Source organism: Schistocerca cancellata, chromosome 4, assembly GCF_023864275.1.
Source record: "Schistocerca cancellata isolate TAMUIC-IGC-003103 chromosome 4, iqSchCanc2.1, whole genome shotgun sequence".
Taxonomy (NCBI): Eukaryota; Metazoa; Arthropoda; class Insecta; order Orthoptera; family Acrididae; genus Schistocerca; species Schistocerca cancellata.
The window spans coordinates 857,932,442-857,954,480 of NC_064629.1; the positions used below are offsets into that span (position 1 = coordinate 857,932,442).

Consider the following 22,039-nt stretch of genomic DNA (forward strand, 5'->3'; position numbering starts at 1 on the left):
AACAATACATCAGCGATACACAGCATTGTATTTTGCAATGCCACTTGGAACATGTGAGAACTGTTGGCCTCAGTGAAACAGACAAATCTGCAGTTACAAACCACAGCCTCAATGAAGATCATGTGTTTAACTTAGAACAGACCAAGGGGCTGTGCTGGGTGAAAGGGTTCTGGGACTCAATCATCAAAGAAGCAGTGGGGATAAGGGACCATGATGATCTTGGCATCCCAGAATGCAGTTTCCCGCTAAGCTCCACATGTGGTATTGCAGTTGCAAGAATGTGCCAAGAGCACTCTGATGTGAATATGTGAAGGTAGCAGATGGAACAGACAGGTAGCACCAGTACATGACACCCAGATCCTCCAGCACACTGCAACTTCCCTCTACCATAATCTGCAGCTCTCCCCACCACAGTCAGTAAAACTCCTTCCAGGGGCACGTGCTTGGCACAGCCATTGTAGATGACGCAGACGAGCCAATGGTTCAGAGGCTTGAAAGACACCCAATTCACATGAATCCAACACTTTCTCTGAAGATGACAAGTAGGAAACTTGTCAAAACGTTGCCATAGAATGACAACTTGACTCACCTGATAACCCAAGAAAATTTTATCATCAAGTTATGCCGAGAAAGCCTGGAGTTCCACATACAAGGAACTGTCCATAAGTCAAGGCCTTTCAATAAAAGTTTTCATGACTGCCTATTGTTTGTTCCCATCATAGCTCTGGTAATTTATCTCTGTAGCTTGAACACTCTGGGGAGGTTTGCTTTGTCAACACCCAACAAATTAATCTGTATCTTATGACTGATATAAAATATGAATGATAAAACAATTTTCTTAACAGCTAACTCAGTTCCTTTATTTAGAACTCTCACTGCATGAACAAAAGTGTGTAATGACTTCACTAAGCAATCCACATGATCAGTCCATGACAAGTTTTTGTTTATTGTAACTACAAGAAATTTAGCAGAGTCTGCAGTGAGCAGTTGTTTGCCATCATAATTTGACTGTGATATGTACTTAGCAGTTTCTTTGGTCCTGAAATGTACAATTAGTGCTTGTGAAAGGTTCAGCTTATAGCATTATTGTTTATCCAAGATTCAAGTCCTTCAAGAGTTTGTTTTGTGTTTGGTTCTAATTTTTTGTTGTTTTTACTGAAAACTACTGCTTACAGAATTGTTTCTGAAGTTATCCTACATGACGTATTTATGTAACACACAAACAGTAACAGGCCCATCATGGACCCATGGTGTATGCCCTCTTGTGTTTCCTTCCTATTAGAACTGGCTCTTTCACCCTTCTGTTGTTTATCTATCCTCTGTTTTCTATTTCTGAGGTAGGATGAGAACCAACTTAAAGATTTTCCATGGAAACCATAAGCAGTCTTTTGTGAAGTGACAGCATATGTTTTTCTATATGAAATGCTTTTGTGAAATCACAAAAGTTACCAGATACACACAACTTGTTATTAAGGTGTTTCCTTACTTTGCTGAATAGTCCATTAATAGCGTGCACAATTCTTTGCCCCTTGTTAAATCTGTATTGATTATTAACAGTAAAGTTATATTTTGGTGTACTTTTGTAACTGATTTCACACTGTTCACCCAGGTGTTGTAGAGTAATATTGATAATATTGATACTAGGTAGAAATTTCCCATTTCATCTTGTCTGCCCTTTTTGTGGATGGCTTTGACTTCTGCATATTTCAGCTTGTTGGTAAAGTAGCCCTGATCAAATGATTACTGTATTATGTGGCAGAGTTGGAGTGCTATATTATTTTTTGTTGGAATTTCATCCAGTGGACAAATTTAAGACTTTTAAGGATTTTACAATGCTAGCCACTTCATGACTAGGAACATACTAAATATAAATGGTCAAGATCCATATTGTGTTATATTGGGTTTATCTGATGAGTAAAGAAATCATCAATTGTGTTTGTTCCTATAAAGTACTTGTTCAATTCCTCACAGAGAAATCCAGGGTAAGTTAGTTAGTTAGTTAGTTATGTGTTCCATTATGATGATGTGGAATGAGTGAAGTGCATAAGAAATGCACACATGAAGCTTTTTTTAAGCTTAAAATTTTTATTACCTACCCCATTCCCTTAAGAGGTGCAAAATGCATATATTATACCTACCAATTTATTTATTACTATTCAAGAATTCATTTATGGTATAGGTAGAGTTGTCAAGGACAACAGTTCTGCACCAGTTTCTAATTTAGGGTTAAAATGATTAGTTTTCTTAGCACCTACTTCAGTCTCAACAATCTGCCATTCATCTTTTGATTTATTTTCTGGCATTTGAGATGAATTTACTGTTTTCCATTTGTTTTGCTTGTTTAAGTGCCAGTATTCTTTCAAATATTCTTTTGTATTTTTTTATGTATATAAGAAACTCTGCATCAAGGCTGTTCTTTGCTTCCAGGTGCAGTTTACTCTGTCTAATACAAGAGATGCTGATGCTGTCAGTTGTCCATAAGCTTGTTTTAATGTACACTATATGATCAAAAGTATCCAGACATCTGGCTGAAAATGACTCACAAGTTCGTGGTGGCCTCCATCGGTAATGCTGGAATCCAATAAGGTGTTGGCCCACTCTTAGCCTTGGTGACAGCTTCCACTCTCACGGGCATACATTCAGTCAGGTGCTGGAAGGTTTCTTGGCGATTAGCAGCCCATTCTTCATGGAGTGCTGCACTGAGGAGAGGTATCTATGTCGGTCAGTGAGGCCAGGCACAAAATCAGTGTTCCAAAACATCCCAAAGGTGTTCTATGGGATTCAGATCAGGACTCTGTGTAGGCAAGCCCATTACAGTGCTGTTATTGTCATGTAACCATTCTGCCACAGGCTGTATATTATGAACAGGTGCTCAATTGTGTTTAAAGATGCAATCGCCATCCCTGAATTGCTCTTCAACAGTGGGAAACAAGAAGGTGCTCAAAACATCAATGTAGGCCTGTGCTGTGATAGTGCCATGCAAAACAACAAGGGGTGCAAGCCCCCTCCATGAAAAACACAACCACATACCCATGCCCTGCCATCAGATCACCACATTGTGTACCATGTTTCATCACTCAACACAACATTTTTCTACTGTTCAGTCATCCAATGTTTACACTCCTTACACCAAGCAAGGCGTTGTTTGGCTTTACCAGCGTGATGTGTGGCTTATGAGCAGCCACTCAACCATGAAATCCAAGTTTCCTCATCTCCCGCCTAACTGTCGTAGTACTTGCAGCAGATCCTGATGCAGTTTGGAATTCCTATGTGATGGTCTGGATAGATGTCTGCCTATTACACATTACGACCCTCTTCAACTGTCACCAGTCTCTGTCAGTCAACATAAGAGGTTGGCCTGTATGCTTTTGTGCTGTGCATGTCCCTTCACGTTTCCACTTCACTATCACATCGGAAACAGTGGACCTAGGGATGTTGAGGAGTGTGGAGATCTCGTGTACAGATATATGACACAAGTGACACTCAATTACCTGACCATGTTCAAAGTCTGTGAGTTCCGCAGTGCACCCCATTCAGCTCCCTCATAATGTCTAATGACTACTGAGGTCACTGATATGGAGTACCTGGTAGTAGGTGGCAGCACAATGCACCTAATATGAAAAATGTATGTTTTTTGGAGGTGTCTGGATACTTACAATCATATAGTGTATCTGTCACATGCTCTTGTGAAGGGGAAATGTTCATTGAAAATAAATTCTGATGCAAATGCATTGTAGTTAGGGTTCACTGCACACTGGTTGCTAAATAACCAATAAGTGTCATTTAGTTTCGAGATAAAGATTTTTACATTTTAACTGACTCATCTGTGGGTTCTTCGTGAAACATTGTAAATTAACTAAACAAAAATTGTTTGGTGCCTTGTTTCAAAAATTTTGCTATGGTTACTGCACAACCTAGATTTCAGTTGTAAGCCCATTTTCAAGTATGTTATTGATTCCAAAGATGATAACTGAGAGATACACATGATGATGAGGCAAAGATAGTTATCTCAACTTCTTACTGTATCGATCCTTGGCTTAATGTAAAATTACTTCAATGACAATTTGTGACAAATTACATATGGAATTACACAATTCAGTAATTACAGTAACATGACTAAACATACCTAGGAATAAAGTAATGTATCAGCCAAGAACTTGGGCCTCAGTCCATCAATAGATAAAAAGTTCTTGGCTGATAATAACTTTATTCCTAGGTATGCTTAGTCATGTTAGTGTGATTGCTGAATTGCGTAATACCACACATAATTTGTCAAAAATGGTTATTGAAGAAATTTTACATTAAGCCATTTAGAAGTTGAGGTGACTATCTTTGCCTTATCATCATCTTTGTCTTTGAATTATTATCTTTGGAATCAGTAATGTACTCAAAAATAGGCTTATAACCCAGAACCTAGATGGTGCAGTATCCACAATAAAATTTGTGAAACAAAGTGGAAAACAGTGTTTGTTTGGTTAATATTCAAAATTTCATTGGCTTAAGTTATATTCACATTTCATTGGCTTAAGTTCCTTGCTCTTTTCAGTGTGTATGTCATATCTAAATTTGGCAATGAAATAAAAAGAGCTGAATGTTCAGATATCCCCAACTATAAAATGAACTTTTTTGTAGCACCAATATTGATGCAGCACACAGAATTATCTATAAAGTTAAAGTAGATTTTGTTACAATAGTGTATTCACTAAAATTTAGTTTAGCCAGGTATATGATATTTGCTAATAAGTAATATTCCATATTTCAAAAGTTCAATGCAGCAGCTGTCAGATAATAGTTCCTTATTCAAGTAAGTAAATATTTATTTGACTTCGAAGAGTAGTGACAGCTCTTCTAGAATGTGTGATGATTCAAACCCATGTTTTCTACAAAATCTGACAGCTAAACTGTTACCTGAAAGTCTGTTTATCAAGCTGATACCATCACTTGTAAGCCAGTGTTCATATAAGCATATAACTTTTAGAGAATTAATGTTCTCCAGAAATACTTCAATTCATATAGCTTCCAGTTCATCATTCCTACTGATAGGCCTCCTGTGTTAAGGTGCATTAAGAAGTTATTATTTTGAGTTAAATCAAGCACTGAGTCATTAAACTAGTCAGCATATCTGATACCTGTGTGCGTCTGTATTTCTACAGTGAATTCCCAAATTATTTGGTTACTTTGTTACATTTGGACCAAATTCCATGGGAATTGCTGCACTCCATCAGTTTTTCTGTGGAGGAGCCCAGCAGCATAGTAAAAGGATAAATACTACTTTTTGAAGGGCACAGGAATTGCAAACAACATAATATGATTAAATCAACAGTGATGAACTGCTATCAAGGATTACTCTACAGTGAAATAGATTTAAATTTTTCATGCCCATAGCAAATTGTGGGTCTGATAGCTTAATTTTGGCTTTAAGTTTAGCATAACCATCAACAAGAACACTGTGCTATTTATATATTGAAATATTCTTGTTTGTCTGATTATTCAGTTTACCACTGGGTTGGTGTTCAAATGATAAACTTTGTATTGTTGCAAACAAAAGTGACTGCTGAAAGGAGCGGTGCTCAGCAATGGATGGGGTTTGCACAATATAATAAGAAATCACACAAAATTAGGCATTTTAAAAGGTGTAAGATAAGCTTGTATCATGAAAATACCCATAAGATTGTTTAAAATTAGACACAAAGTTCAACTGTGATGAGCCACGGCCAAATCAAATATGGAAAGAAATGTTGATACTTTTACTTTGAAAGGAATTTATATAAAAAAAACTAAGGAAGGAACTCAAAAAAGGCCTGATACCTTTTGTTCATCTGTGTAGAGCTCAATTAAATCTGCATCTTCTTCTTCTTTTTTTTTTTTGTCCTTATCCTGTGTGTTCACAGGGTCAGAATTTGCATTTGACAATGTTAGTGATAGACTGGTAGAGGGTGGCTGGATGACCTTCCTGTCATCACCCTCCACCATGGGATTGAAACTGTCTACCCCATCTGGTTGTGCCTTGTGTTATCCATGTGAAAATGTGAGAACATTTTTGAAATGTTGGCGAATCATGTAATTGACGTGGAATGTGGGTAACCACTATTCACTTGGTCAGATGTAGGAAACTGTCTAAAAATGACATCCAAGTTGGCTGGTACACTGGCTATCATCATTAATCCACCAGGGAGGGTCAATTCAAGGCTGGTGTGCCTCTTCAAATTACAGAAATGGTGGGCTACTGCTTACAGTTTCCTGGTGTATCCAATGAAATCTGCATATTGTATCAAACATTATATTGCAGTAACTTAAGATACACTGGTGCTGTCAGATAGACAGTACACCAGAAGAGGCTGGTACAAATACATTTCTGTTGCTAAAATTAAGAACTATTACTATCATTAATTATTTTCATTATCTGTCTTGACTTCTTTGACTCTCAGTTTAAGACAATGACATAGAAAATTTCACAAATTAAAAACATCATGTTTTAAATAATGTTTTCATATACAGGGTGATTCAGCTACCCCTAATCCTGTCATTTTATGCAGCCTACAATGTTGTAGCTGGCATTCATAAACTACGCATGAGGTTTTCATATTCTTGTGCTCGCTATGCATAAACTATTAGTCCTACAGAAAAAATTAACAGGACCTCTTTGTAGGAAATTTAATGTAGTTCAATTTTGTACTGGAATTCATTTTTGCTAGAGGCTGCTGTTCTTTAGATATCAAATAAATAAATAAATAAAATACACCCCTACTCTCACAGGATTTCTTGTATGTTGTACATGGCACTCCCTCCAACCACTGTAATAAGTATTTGCGAAAGCAAGAATTATTTCCATCATTCAACCTTTTTGGTCTTCATTGAGTAGTCTTATTATGCCACCAACTTAATCAAACACTCAAAAATTGTGTAATTGATGTTTGTGTAACATTTGCCTACCAATTTTGTTAATTTTAACAGCATAAAATAAACAATTACATCATTGCATTTGTCCGCCTTCTGACTACCAAACTACTGTGGTTGTAAGGGTATAAGTTTGGATCAAATTTTCAACATAATTAGTTTTAATGTAACATTTACAAAAGGCATTTTTCATTCATTACCCTCATGGGCATGTTTAAATTAATAATGTTAATGTGGAAGTTGACTCTGCTGGTAATGTAATAGCCCAATCAATGGAGACCAAAAAAGGTTGAGTATCAGGAACAGTTCATGCTGTTAGAAATTTTTGTATAGCAATAGGAGGGAGTGCCACAAACAACATACTATCTGATCAGGGATGAGTGTGGGGTGGAGGTGCATTCCAAATCATTTTTGTGTGTTTTTCTTGAATAACTTGAAAACTGTGGCCTCCAGTGCAAATGTGTTCCACTACAAAATTTTTCTCTAGTACTAATAATTTGCCCACAGTGAGTGAGAGAATATGAAAATCTTATGCATGGTTTATAAAGGGCAGCAGTAACATTGTGTTGAGATGGAAGTTCAGATTGGTTACACCAAACAACACCATTTTAACAGTACTTCATTGATTCACCTAAACCTATCAAAGGCTCACAAAGAACTGACATGGTGGAACAGCCCAAAGACAATGCTCAGAATCCTAAAGACGATGCTCGTGGAGTCTTGAGACAAACATATATCAATGCTGGTGTCGACCTCATCGGCGCGACATAGCCCCCCCCCCCCCCCCCCTGCAGTACAGAGAGTACTCTTGATAGACCAGGGGTGGGGGGTGACTAAGGCGTCAGCAGGGGTAGTCTGCGGGAGCTGGACCACGGTCAGCTCAACAGTGTCGTCGGGGAGGTTGGAGGGGAGCATGGACAGTGTCATCTCAGAGCATGACGTACCCACAATTGTCAGGAGATTTCAGACTGAGGGAGAGAACAGAAGGACTCACAAGTTCGCCAGGGAGAACAATGTTCTGGCCATATACGAACTCAGCTATTGTGCCTTTGAGGTCTCCCTTATAGATCACATGAATGCCGAGTAGCACAAGGGGAAGGGCCTCCGTCCATAAAGAGTCGTGGCATCGAAGAGCCGCCTTGAAAGTGCGGTGCCAGCACTTGACTAGCCCATTACTTTGCGGGTGATATGCTGTGGCATGGATGCGCTGGATGCCACAAATGTTACAAATCTCGTTGAACAGGGCTGACTCAAATTGTCTGCCCTGGTCATTCGTGATGATAGCTGGACATCCGAAACGCAATACCAATGACTCGATGAAAGCTCAAGCAACAGTTTCTGCCATAATATTGGGGAGGGGGACAGCCTTGACTCAGTGAGTTGTTTGGTCGATAGACGAGAGAACATAACAAAAGCCATTAGTGGGGGGGGGAGAGGGCCAATAATGTCAATATGAATATGCTGGAAACGCCCAGGAGGGATCAAAAAGGTGCCGAGAGGGGATGTGAAGTGTGCTTGTATACTTTGCAGTGTTGGCACACAATGCAGGAGCATGCCCATTGCTGGCAGTCCTTGTTGACATTTCTCCACACAAAGCGCTCTGCTACGAGGTGGGTGGACACACGAACACTGGGGTGGGCTAAATTATGCAATACATTGAAGACAGTTTGATGGAGCTTGGTTGGGATGAGGGGGCATAATGTGCCTGTACTGTCGCCACACCAGATCTCACCAGAAATGCCAGGGAAGGTGGTGCGGACGAAGTGTTCTGAAGAAGTAGAGTCTGAAATCAGGTTTTGTCTTTTGTCAGCGGCAGTTCAGAAAGGTCTAACAGTGAATGGACGGCATCGACTCGTGAAAGGAAATCAACAACTATATTGTCAGTACCCTTTATGTGTTTGACATCGGTGGTGTACTGAGATATGAAGTCCATGTATCTGAAGCGGCGAGGAGGCAGGGGTTTGTGGAAGTTCGGACTGGTTACACCAAACAACACCATTTTAACAGCAGTTCATTTATTCACCTAAACACATCAAAGGCTCACAAAGAAATGACATGGCGGAACAGCCCAAAGACAATGCTCAGCATCCCAAAGACGATGCTCGGAGTCTAGAGACAAACGTATATCGATGCTGGTGTCGACCTCTTCGGCGCCACAATGTGTTGCATAAAATTACAGTGGTAGGAGCAGTGTATTTTCCCTGTATATCTGAACATGAAGTTGTTATATGCTATATTTGAACATGGTTGCACCATTTGTTATGATCTCATCTGGAACATTTATTTTTCTTGGTGCCCTATAGAATTTTAATGGCTATAGAGTTAATAGAAATTATTCAGTCTTCTCTATGTTTCAGCCAGAGCATAACTGAGACTGATCAACAACCAAGTAAATCGTCAGTAGCAACTGGTCATTCTGAAGGTTCGTATAACAGTTTAAGACATTAAAAAAGAAAATGAAATGTATGTCTAAAACGAAACAAGAATAATGATGTGAAGTCAGGAAATGATAATGCATTTGTGGTTTCCAATGCGCTAATGTACATGATAGAACACATAATATTTAACAATAAAAAACAGTAAATCATAAACAAATATTTTACCCATGACCAGATTGAAGATTACTACTCTAAGTAAAGGCATGTTCATTTTGTAACAGACTTAAATATTTTTGAACTATAATGAGATTTAACTACACAGCATAATTGCTTATTTTGTACTTTTGTTTACAAACTAATGTTCCCATTTATAACTATAATTTTTTGTTCATATCTGTTACATTTTGTACAACTATGTACTTGTAACATAGGACAAGGCATTATGCTTAAAATCTAGAGAATATGCATAGGTATAGATGTAGATACATACACATAATACTCTTCACAATGTACACATAATTATTTATAACAATAAAGGATCAAAATACATAACAATGTATAGTGCAATGTTTTACAACACATCTGCTGAGCTAAATCATTACAACCACTGCCCACCATGAGATCTGTGGGCACACAGTGTGGTAAAGAAAATATATAAGTGAAGTGGAGATGACTGGAGAATCATTCTAGTGATGGTAGGGGCCACAAATGGAGAAATCTACTGACATAACAACTTTGAAAAAAGGCAAATTGCTATGATCCAGTATCTAACAATGAGCAAAGCTGGTTGGCTCTTCACAACTGCTGAATTGAGTACCTATGGATAGTGGTTGAAATACAGTAAAACCAAGAGTAGGTGTCAAGGTGTTCGATGCTCATGCCTCTTCACTGAACATGGAGGTCAGAGAATTGCCCACTCTGTGAGGAGAGATAAGCAGCAATCTGTATCACATCTGACAACAAATTATAGTGCTGATGCAGGCTCAAGTATTTTGGAGTACAATTGTCAGCACAAATATTTTAAAATGTGGCTCCATGGCAGACATCTCTTTATGTTCCCTACATGTACGACATCTTCCCCATTGTCAATGATCTCTTCCAGCCACATAATTCTCCATGACACAAGCACAGAATGGTGCTACAATAGTTTGAAGAGTATGATGGTAAACTCACATTGTTGCATCCCGAGCGTGGGTTTTTCCAGTGATTGAGTGAAGGGAGTTCATGTTTGATGGAATTCAGTTGGTTGAATGAAGTGTAGTAAACTTAATTTTCTGGAATAAATTTCATGAGGTGGATGTAGGTGACTGGAGGATGATGAAAGGGAGTAAGCATTCAAAAGGTGCAAATCATCTTGAAGCTTATTCTGAATCTCAAGTTACAGATTTTCCTAAATGAGATGCCTCCATTCTAAAATGAAGTTCTTACACAGAGACCATGACTTTTTATCATTGTTCCATCTCCTAACTGTATTCCTCTTTTGGCTCTAAGATCAACAGAGCATTGTGGATATCTAATTGCTTCCCAGCAACTTCAGCCTATCATGGCTGCATGTTGTGCCCAACTCGAACTGTCCTCTTCACCACAACTCTGACAATATTTTTTTAGCAATATCTCCCAGGCCCTAGCCCTCTCAGTTTGTTTGCGTACTCCTCTGACCCTAGAAGCACCTGGCATTATGTAGCATCAAAGGCACCACATTGCCTTATTACTAACATTGTTCATTACTCTTCAGAAATCTCTCAGAGGCTGTGTGGAAGGGATTGGCAGTATTTCTCCAAATCACTGCCAAATACATCCTAAGCCATTTATTGGTTCCTCTTGATGTTGTGTAGTTGTCTATCACAAACCCGTATTTCTTTCTGTCTTCCTTCATTAATTCTGTTATCTTGTTCATTCCTTTACTGTCTGAGAACTCATCCACCCAGGGCTCCCTCACTGTCCTCTGACATGGCATATGGTCTCTGTGGCTAACTTTGCTGCACCCCACCTCTAAACATTTTGCTCCTGTGGCTTCTGCCACACCAAAGTTCCATCTTTAAGCTAATTAACTTTCAATATTGTTTACAGGACTTGCCTTTTGCTTAAGGATATGACACCTACCCCTTGCAAAAACTGGAATTACTCTTCAGAGTAGCATCAGTTTCTTGGGTTCTTGTTTTGGATTTTTGTTTTCCTCTTCTTGTGTTGTAGGTTTTTAATTTGGTACAGTACCACAACAGTTACATTCAGATATTTTCTTGTCTTGTACATAGGTACAACAGATCAACAGTTTCATTCAGATTTACTGTTCTGAAAAGGATACATGATTTCATCTTATCCTACTGTGATTATAATATTTTTTCCAAAAGGCAATACATTGGCATTATAATATTCAAAGAATATATAATGTTTTTGAAACATAATACGTTACCTCACAATTTTCACACATTACTTTATTTTTCTGAAAGAAGGTGCATTGGATTTACAGTATTCGTAAATTGCAATATTCTTCTACAAGAGAGTGCTCTAGCTTCATAGTATTCACACATCAAAATATTTTACTTTCAACTTAACTTCTGTTTCTAAGAGCTACTGCCTCATCATGTTCTGTAGGACTAATTTCATACATTACTGCCTCCTCTGGTATTAAGTGATTGTTGAGATGGTGCATCCTCTGGCCACTGGTAGTTTTAACAAAAATTTCCCCACAACAATCATTACTATAAAAATACATCCACATAACTCTAAAGCAGTCCTTCAACATTTACATTGTCTGCAACAGCATGTTAATGTAACCAATATAAGTATAATGCTTACGTATACCACAACAGAAAATTGTGTTAGATGTTTGGAGTACCTCATCTCCTCCTGCCATTATTTACAGATCATCTAACCTTTTTCCCACAATTTTCAAGTCATCTAATTGTGTAACCACATGACCTAAACATAATTCTGAATGTAACAAGGAATGTTTGTTTTCTCATTATTTGCTGTAGGAATGTTGTGGCAAAATGTAAGCACTTTTGGATTAACAGAGACTATGCACTGAAAACAGAAGCATTCAGTCAATAGCCACACTCAAAAAGAAAGAAAATTTCATAGCTTTTGGAGCGATCCTTTTTCAAGTTAAAGTAAAATACCTCCCCCCCCCCCCCCCCCCCCCCCCACATACACACACATGTAATGTCATTTGGGGTGGGTAGAGGGAGACAAGGGAGAACTTGATAAAGACTGCTCTGAATGCTTGCAAGTTTTCTTTCTGTTTTTGTGTGCCTATTGATGATTCAATGCTTCTGCTTTTTGGTGAGTGCTATTCTCATTATTTATTATACAACACTTAAATTCTAAAATGACTGTGATATTATATCCTTTTTAGTCATATGTGTGTGTCTAAATTGGTCTGTCTGTATGGACACTCTCGTTTTATACCGTTTACACTTACTATATAAACTTATCTTTCCAACTCCTTTCAGCAATACATCCTTTGGAGCCTGCTTTCCACATAGTCCTGTCAGACCTTCCTATTTAGGAACTGCATATAACCACTCATTATTATTTATGTGTATCCAAATACTTTGATTTAAAGACATTTTTCTTTTTACACAACCATTTGGAGTTTTGCATACTGGCTGAAGCAATTTTGTCTCACCCTCTTCCTGATCAAAAGTTGAGGCTATTGCAAACATTTGTCTGCTCAGTCATCTTGTCTTATTTCATTCTTTTTTAAGCTGAATGAATATATATGTTCCTTTTGACTGGGGAATCTGTTTTGGTAGTGAAAATCACCTGAAGTTAAACACATTATTATCAGCTTAGAAAACAGTTACTACATAACCTACTAGGCTACCAGCTATTAATACTTCAATGTCAATCAACTTCAACAAGAGATATCTTTATTATTTGACTAGAGGAACAGCAAACTTCACACCTTTCAGCTCACCTTTTAATAAATTTAGGAACCTTACAATGTGACTGCAATATGCACTTGTGTGTGTTAACAGCTGCATTTATCAGCTGTTGGTATTCTGCTTCTGTTTTCCCAAATATGTCTGACAGTTACAGCACCTGTTCACAGATTGTTGCAAATGTTGCAACCCTCTTAAATCTCACATCTGTTTCCTTTATATATTAGTTCATGAATCTTTCCATTTATGACTTTAAGGTGATTTCAGTATCTTTTATTTAACGTACTATTGTACTGACTCCAGACAATGTGATTCTTACTACTGCCACTTGTTCCTCAGTCAGCCTTAAGAGTCCTTCAGAGTTACTTTCCAAAGCTTCTTTGTGTTTCTTATAATATGTAGCATCAGCTTCATCTAACATCCAAAATAATTTTTAACTTACCTGCCCAACAAAATTAAATGCAAGCCTCTTCTTGTTAGCTGCTGTACCAATCTCTGTGGCTCTCTGACTTTTTCTAAATGTTTCTGTGATCTAACTGGAGACACTCTATTAATCCTACATTTAGTTCTTTCTGTGTGTCCTTACATCTCTACACTGCTAATTTTCCATATATTTTAGCGTTCTGAAAACTATCTGTAATGGTATCTAAATTTTGTTGTATTACAATTCTCCAAATGGTGCTGCAAGTTTCAATTTCCCCTAAATTATTGTAATACAGTCCTGAAGACTTATCTATTTTAGTTGCTGTGAAATCCATTGCCATTTGTTCTGTGTTGCAGGTTGAATGTAGTGCTGTAATTACTGGTAGTATTAACATTCTTCCTGCATGTGTCATATCTGAAATTAAAAGTACTGTTTTAATATGTTTGCCAGTACCTTTGTTTCCTTGTTTCTTTTAATCTTTATTACATTCAGAATATCTACCCTTACTACGTCAAATGGCTCTCGTCTCTGCAATCCAGATTTCTAGATCTACCACAGCTTACTGCCTCATTGAATAGCAATATTTAAATTCTTTTGCATTTTATTTCTTATCATATTGTGCCTTATTTGTTTTATTATTCCTCACTATTAATTCCCTTGCCATTCTGTGTGCTTCCTGCATTCTTGTTCTTAATCTATTCACATATGATTCATAATGATAACTTACCTGTTTTGACTCTTGTTGCTGAATTCCTGATGTATTTGCTTTTTTTTCCATACAGTATTTCTAATGATATGTACCCTGTACAGCTGGGTGGTGTGGCATTAAACACAAGCATAGCATATGGTACCCACTAGTCCCAAGAACTGTGATCCCCTTTTACAAAATGTATTAGATATTCAACCAGCACACAATTACTTCTTTCTAGTGCACTATTAGATTTTGGGCGGCAAGCTGTAGTCTGTATTCACTTAATCCTTAACAATTTACACACTCTTCTGAAAAAAATCACTAAAAAATTCGAACCTTGGTCTGTTAAAAGAGCAGTTGGAATTCCATACCTTAATACCTTTATCCATAAAAGCTACAGCAGTTGTGTCTGCATCTTGTCTTCCTACTGGCACTGTTAGTATAAATTTACTCATGTCATCCTGAAACGATACTGTATATTCCTTACCTGCACTTGATATACCCAACGGACCCAATATGTTCACTGAACACTTTTCAAACACTGTCTCAGCTGTGTGAGTAATTTCTAAAGGTGTTCATGTTTTCACTTGTGTATACTTATTTCTTTGACATGATGGACACCTTCATTTACAGTCCTCACTGTCATGCTTCATTCCACACCAATGTTTTTACATATTTATTCTCTCAAAAGTCCTGTTCTTTTCGTGGTGTCCTACCAATTCATTATCATGCGTCTCTCTAAACATATTCTCCTTCCCTTAAAGACTAATTTCCTTTTGCTCTCTGTTTCACTTTTTACTTCTGGGGTTACCTGCACTTATGCACACTCATGGGATTATTTACCCCATTTGCTTCAACTATAAAGCTCTCCTCCCACTACATCAATATTTTCACAAACCATTTGTTTCCCATCTATTTGTTTCTGTCTCTGGGACTTATTATATTAGGAGCATCAGTATTATTGTCTAACCTGCCTGGTTTGTAGATTACCTCATAATCACACTCTTTGAGCTTCAGTCTCCACTTCAGTATTCTTAAACTTCATCCATTTGTGCTAAAGATCCATGTTAATGGCTTAAGTTCTGTTACCACTGTTAATCTTCATCCATAAATGTACACTTGGAACTGCACCACTGCATACTCAATAGTCAACAATTCATTTTCTTTGGTGCTGTAGTTTAATTCTGCATTACTCAATGACTTCGCATTGGCAATGGGCAAGTCTTCACTAATTTTCTTACCTTGCAGCAAAACTGCCTCCAGAGCTTCATTACTCACATCTGTCATCACTATGAATGACTTCTCAAAGTCTGGATACTGCAGTACTGGTGTATTGACCAATATCTCCTTCAGTTCCTTGAAAGCATTATTTTTTTCTTTCATCCCATTGGTATTTGACTCCTTTCTTTAAATTTTTATGAAGGGGCTTCACAATTTTGCTAAATTTTACAATAAATTATCAGTAGTATCTCATTAAGCCTAGAAAGCCTCTTAGTTCTTTTGTTGTTCTTGGCTGAGGGAAGAACTTTATGTTTTTCACCTTTGCCATATCTGGTGAGATTCCCTTGTCCTTAACACAGTAGTCTAAGAAAATCAGTTCTCTCCTTAAGAAATTACACCTATCTAGATAAATCTTTAAATTATGCTCTTGCAATCTATTAAGGATTTCACAGAGCTTCTCATTCTGGTCCTGCAGGTTTCTTTCACAGCGCACTATATCTTTTAGCTAAACAAAACTTTCTAGCCCTTGCAGACATGCCAAAACTGTGTTCATCAGTCACTGAAAACATCCTGGTGATTGTTTCAGTTCCACTGGCATTCTTTTATACTCATAATGCTGATAACTCAAACTGAACGCAAGTTTTCTCTGTCATTCTTGTCTGTCAATATTTGATGGTATCCACATGCAAGGTGTAATGGTCGCCTAGTCGTAGATATAGCTAACTGCTATAATCGCACTATTTCACTCCCATTTACAGAGCTTGTTAGCACTTGATGTTAGGTTGGCGCCATTAAAATGCATTGTGTTGTAGTAATCGCTGCTACTTGCTGGATCGCTGCTGTCTCTTGATACTGATGCTGGCTCTACATCTGGTTGTCTAGGGTTAAAAACATGAGGTCCCGTGTTTTTTATGTGCTATTGATGATAAAGAACGAGCGAAACCAACAAATATGTAAACTTCAAATATTTATTACTCTGGTGGCCATCTTAATTCCACTGTCCACCAAAGACCATGACACAACACAAAGTAGTACTTCCGTTACATGTTCTTTGCATTGTTTATCCACCTCAAACAATAACACACAAACACACTTTACCAAAGTGACATTCCGACTGCCTCTCGACCCTTCTTGCTGCTCGTATTTATATCATTGTAAAAGAACTACTAAAAAGAGATATAGTTTATAAGTCACATGTACAACTGTTATCATAATTTGTGCAGAAAAGTTATTAATTTGCATCGAGTGACATAATTTAACATGTTATTAAAATGACAGACAGATTTGTTGACTTGACAGAATAATTCTTTGTTACAAAAAGGCCGTTTTTTAGAAATTTGTCAATTGACTTCTCTAATTTGCATAAATATGTAAATAACATGAATTATTAAGAATTACATTGGTTTTCGTCTAAAATAGGATTGATTTCGTGAATACTGAGTGAAAACGCTCCTAGTGAACAAATAGGTTTCACTGGGTGATTTTTATTTAAGGAGATCCAAAATACCTAAGTTGGCCACTATTTTTCGTACTTCATATTAATTATTTAAGATGAACTTAGTGTTTTTACATGATGACATTTGCTGTATCAGTGATCAAGTGATATTAACTTTTGTGTGGGTCAGTTATTCAGTATAATTTAATGGGTTGACTGTTTATGGAGACATGTTATGCAATCATTGTTAACATACACAATACCTTTGCTATAATCATAAATACTCGTTAAACTGGTTGAATTTGGAGGGTATCACATACTTCGGTACAGTAAAGCCTTTAATATATTCCGTTACAAAGGTCAAGCATCAAGAAGTACTTAGCCTGCCCTAATTGGTCCAAGATATCATTAATACTTGGTAGAGGAAACACAGCATCTTCAGTAATTTCATTTAATTGCCTGTAGTCAACTATAACTCTCCACTCCTGTTTGCCACTGGAATCTATATTTCTCTGAGTCAATAATACCAGTGTATTTCATTGCTTTTGACAATTATGTCATCTTTCAGCATTTGCTCAATATGCTCTTTTAAGGCTTCTTTCTGTGCTTCTGGGATTTGGTACAGTCTAGTAGTCACCACCTTCCATTTGTGTTGTGATACTCTAAGTATACTGTACTTCACTGCAGGTGTATAGGACAATTTGTTACCTGGTAGAGAGAGTTTCTCTCTATACTATGTGCAAACCTCCACTACTGCACTCTTCTCTATTTCATTTAAGTGATGAACTCTCAACCTCCTCTATAAAGCCCTGACACAATTTTCTGTCTTCTCTATGCCTTCCTTGCTGCTGTTTACTTCACCTACTTTCAACATCACATTAATTCTTCTCTCACTTTCCTGACTTTCTTCAACTGAACCTTGTCCCACATCAGATTTATTGCACTTACTATGCATCTTCCATTCTTCACTCTCACTAACAACTCTGGTACATACACCCCATGTAGAATCTCATATTTTTGGATAACCTTTTCCCTTTCAATATCACATGATGTGTTACTGTTCACACTTAACAATATTATCTTCTCCTCTCACTCTCCAATTTCCCTGTTGGACTCCTGATCTGCCTCAAAATCATAACCTCTAAGTTCCTCTTCTACTGTTAAGGGTATATCTCTCCCTTGTAGTCTTAACACTTTTCCCACATAATGCAACTCAGCCTTATGCTATGTTAGAAAATCTCTACTGATAGTCCCATTATATGAACTGGTTACACATGTCCCACACACATGAAGCTAGTGCCTAACTTTTCTGGCACCTTCCACATTTAGGTGCATTTCCACTGCTTTCCTGGTGACACATTTCTGTCAGAGTCTTTCTGCTTCATTTATTCTTTGTGTACAATTAAAAGGACTAATCATTTTCTTCAACTGGGACAACTATAAGGAAGGAAAGAAGGAAGACGGGGGTTTAATATCACATCAGCATCAAGGCCATTAGAGATGGAACACAGGCTCGGATTGATTGAAGGATGGGGAAGGAAATCAGGGCATAGTGCTCTGTTTGGTTGCATTGAAAGCATGTTCAATTATTTGCTCTTGTAAATGGTCCATAGTTACCTGGCTAGTTACACTGGGGCATCTCAGTTTGCATAATCCATGTAATCTCTGTACAATTACTTTTAAATGTGCTGGGATCTATAGCCATGGCTTCCATTAACGGTAATCTGCTTTCTCCATCTGCGCAACCTTCCTTGTCACCCATAACAAAAATTCATGAACTCTTTGGGAGTCATTACTCAGACTCTGCTCACTGATTTATTCCTTCCCCACATACTATCAATGTGCCCTCACATCTCACATGTAAAGCACTTTAGGTCTTTTACATCTCTAGATGGTTTTCCTGTATTGTTTGCACACCCAAATCTTGTTCACAGGACTATTTTCCTGTAATGTGCTCTCTTCTTGTAGACTAAGCTCTACTCATGCTACTAACCCAGTTTCATCATCTCGACTTTGCACTGTTGTCTGTATTCTGTCATTACTGAGCCCTAGTTTAAAACATGCCCCACCTGGGGAATTGAATTGGTACATTTTGGCTTTCCCTTCTGACCATTCTAGTGATAAATTCCCTAAAGTTCCTTTGCATGTTCTGAATGGTTACCCTTGTACTTGCCTGGCTTGGAATATCTTTACATCTGTAACTGTCAATTGTTCTCTTGCTAGAGCAGCTCTCTTCAAGGACCAGTTTCACTTTATCCCAAGTTCCTAGCGTTTATTGTACCTGGCTTCAATGGTAATTTTCACTTTTACAAATTTATGAAAAATTTTGTACTCCTACAGCTTCACTCATTCAATTGCTGAATCAACAATTTTCCTGTTGCCTAACATAAACTATGGTGTTAGTATTGCCTTATGTGGGCCTGCATTTCTCTAGGATTCAATCTGATATTTCATGAGGTCAATTTCTACAAGCCATTCCATTTCACTGTAAATAATTTCCCTCAGTGTTTTGCAACTGTGATTTATGAAACTGATGGATTGGTAATATTCACACCTGTCAGCATCTGCTTTCTTTGGAGTTGTGATTACTACATTCTTCTTGAAGCCTGAGGGTGTTTTATCTGTCTCATATATCTTGTGTACTGGGTGAAATACACTCCTGGAAATGGAAAAAAGAACACATTGACACCGGTGTGTCAGACCCACCATACTTGCTCCGGACACTGCGAGAGGGCTGTACAAGCAATGATCACACGCATGGCACAGCGGACACACCAGGAACCGCAGTGTTGGCCGTCGAATGGCGCTAGCTGCGCAGCATTTGTGCACCGCCGCCGTCAGTGTCAGCCAGTTTGCCGTGGCATACGGAGCTCCATCGCAGTCTTTAACACTGGTAGCATGCCGCGACAGCGTGGACGTGAACCGTATGTGCAGTTGACGGACTTTGAGGAAGGGCGTATAGTGGGCATGCGGGAGGCCGGGTGGACGTACCGCCGAATTGCTCAACACGTGCGGCATGAGGTCTCCACAGTACATCGATGTTGTTGCCAGTGGTCGGCGGAAGGTGCACGTGCCCGTCGACCTGGGACCGGACCGCAGCGACGCACGGATGCACGCTAAGACCGTAGGATCCTATGCAGTGCCGTAGGGGACCGCACCGCCACTTCCCAGCAAATTAGAAACACTGTTGCTCCTGGGGTATCGGCGAGGACCATTCGCAACCGTCTCCATGAAGCTGGGCTACAGTCCCGCACACCGTTAGGCCGTCGTCCGCTCATGCCCCAACATCGTGCAGCCCGCCTCCAGTGGTGTGGCGACAGGCGTGAATGGAGGGACGAATGGAGACTTGTCGTCTTCAGCGATGAGAGTCGCTTCTGCCTTGGTGCCAATGATGGTCGTATGCGTGTTTGGCGCCATGCAGGTGAGCGCCACAATCAGGACTGCATACGACCGAGGCACACAGGGCCAACACCCGGCATCATGGTGTGGGGAGCGATCTCCTACACTGGCCGTACACCACTGGTGATCATCGAGGGGGCACTGAATAGTGCACGGTACATCCAAACCGTCATCGAACCCATCGTTCTACCATTCCTAGACCGGCAAGGGAACTTGCTGTTCCAACAGGACAATGCACGTCCGCATGTATCCCGTGCCACCCAACATGCTCTAGAAGGTGTAAGTCAACTACCCTGGCCAGCAAGATCTCCGGATCTGTCCCCCATTGAGCATGTTTGGGACTGGATGAAGCGTCGTCTCACGTGGTCTGCACGTCCTGCTGGTCCAACTGAGGCGCCAGGTGGAAATGGCATGGCAAGCCGTTCCACAGGACTACATCCAGCATCTCTACGATCGTCTCCATGGGAGAATAGCAGCCTGCATTGCTGCGAAAGGTGGATATACACTGTACTAGTGCCGACATTGTGCATGCTCTGTTGCCTGTGTCTATGTGCCTGTGGTTCTGTCAGTGTGATCATGTGATGTATCTGACCCCAGGAATGTGTCAATAAAGTTTCCCCTTCCTGGGACAATGAATTCACGGTGTTCTTATTTCAATTTCCAGGAGTGTAGTTCAATTGAGCCAATAGTTGGCAGGCCCATGCATTGGAATTCTTGGGGTGAGGAGAATTGATTGGTGATCCCACAAATGGACTGAGAAGCATATCAACTTATGGAGGGCCAGGGTGCTGAGATGGCCTCAGTACTGGATCCAGAGCCATATTGACATAAGGAAGGGTAGAGTGCTTGGTCTGCTCTGCTGTGAGTAGGAATGAGACTGGTCCTGTCTCAAGAGAAACTGGGAATGGACCAGAGGGTGGCAGTAGTTTCATTTGCTCCTTACTGGTTACAGCATCAAACAGTTCCTGACAACAGTACTTGGGTCCAGTCTGGGGTTCTACCAAAGGTGTGCAACAGACTGAAGTGTGTACTTGGTCCGCATCCATGCAAGATTTGTGCCAGGTTACTACTACTGACCAGCGTGCTCTGATATATACATCAGACCATTGTCTCCATTTGACATATCTCCCAGTGTGCCTGATATGGCATCTGGAGGATCCAGTGCTGGAATGAAGGGGTGATGATGATCCAGCAGTCAGTATCATCGATGAATGGCAAACAAACACTGCCTGAAGCATTGAAGTGATCCTTGGGTAAGTGCTCTGGTCACACACAGTGAACCATTGACAAAACCTTGTAAGGTATCAGATACTGAGATATGGTTCGTGCTTTGTTGTGGATGGTAGGAAGTAATTAGTGCAGTGCCTGGGGCATGTTGTCATCGACTGTGAATCATATGGCTTCATGTCTATCAAAGCCCTAATCAGTGCCCTTAGGCAGTCGAGACAGAGCATTGGCATTTGTGTGCTGTACGGTGGTTCTATAATGAACGTCACAGTCGTAATTGCTCAAAAATGATGCCCACTACTGCAGCTGCTGTGCCATTTTCTCTAGCAGCCTCAGTTAGATGCAGAAGAATAATATCTGTGATTTATGGTCAGTTTCTGGTGGAACTTCACTCTGTACAGGAACACATGAATTTTTTGACTCAGTAGATTATTTCCAGGGCTATTTTCTCACCTGTGGATATTTTATTAGAAGTTATCT

General features: G+C 39.2%; 1 long non-coding RNA gene across 1 annotated transcript in view; it reads left to right on the plus strand.

The window, feature by feature from the left end:
- LOC126184985 (uncharacterized) overlaps positions 1-22,039 on the plus strand; it is a 61,914-nt gene that overhangs the window by 17,619 nt on the left and 22,256 nt on the right. The window contains exon 2 of the long non-coding RNA XR_007536924.1: positions 9,255-9,319. This is a non-coding gene — a long non-coding RNA (uncharacterized LOC126184985). The remainder of the gene's footprint in view (positions 1-9,254; positions 9,320-22,039) is intronic.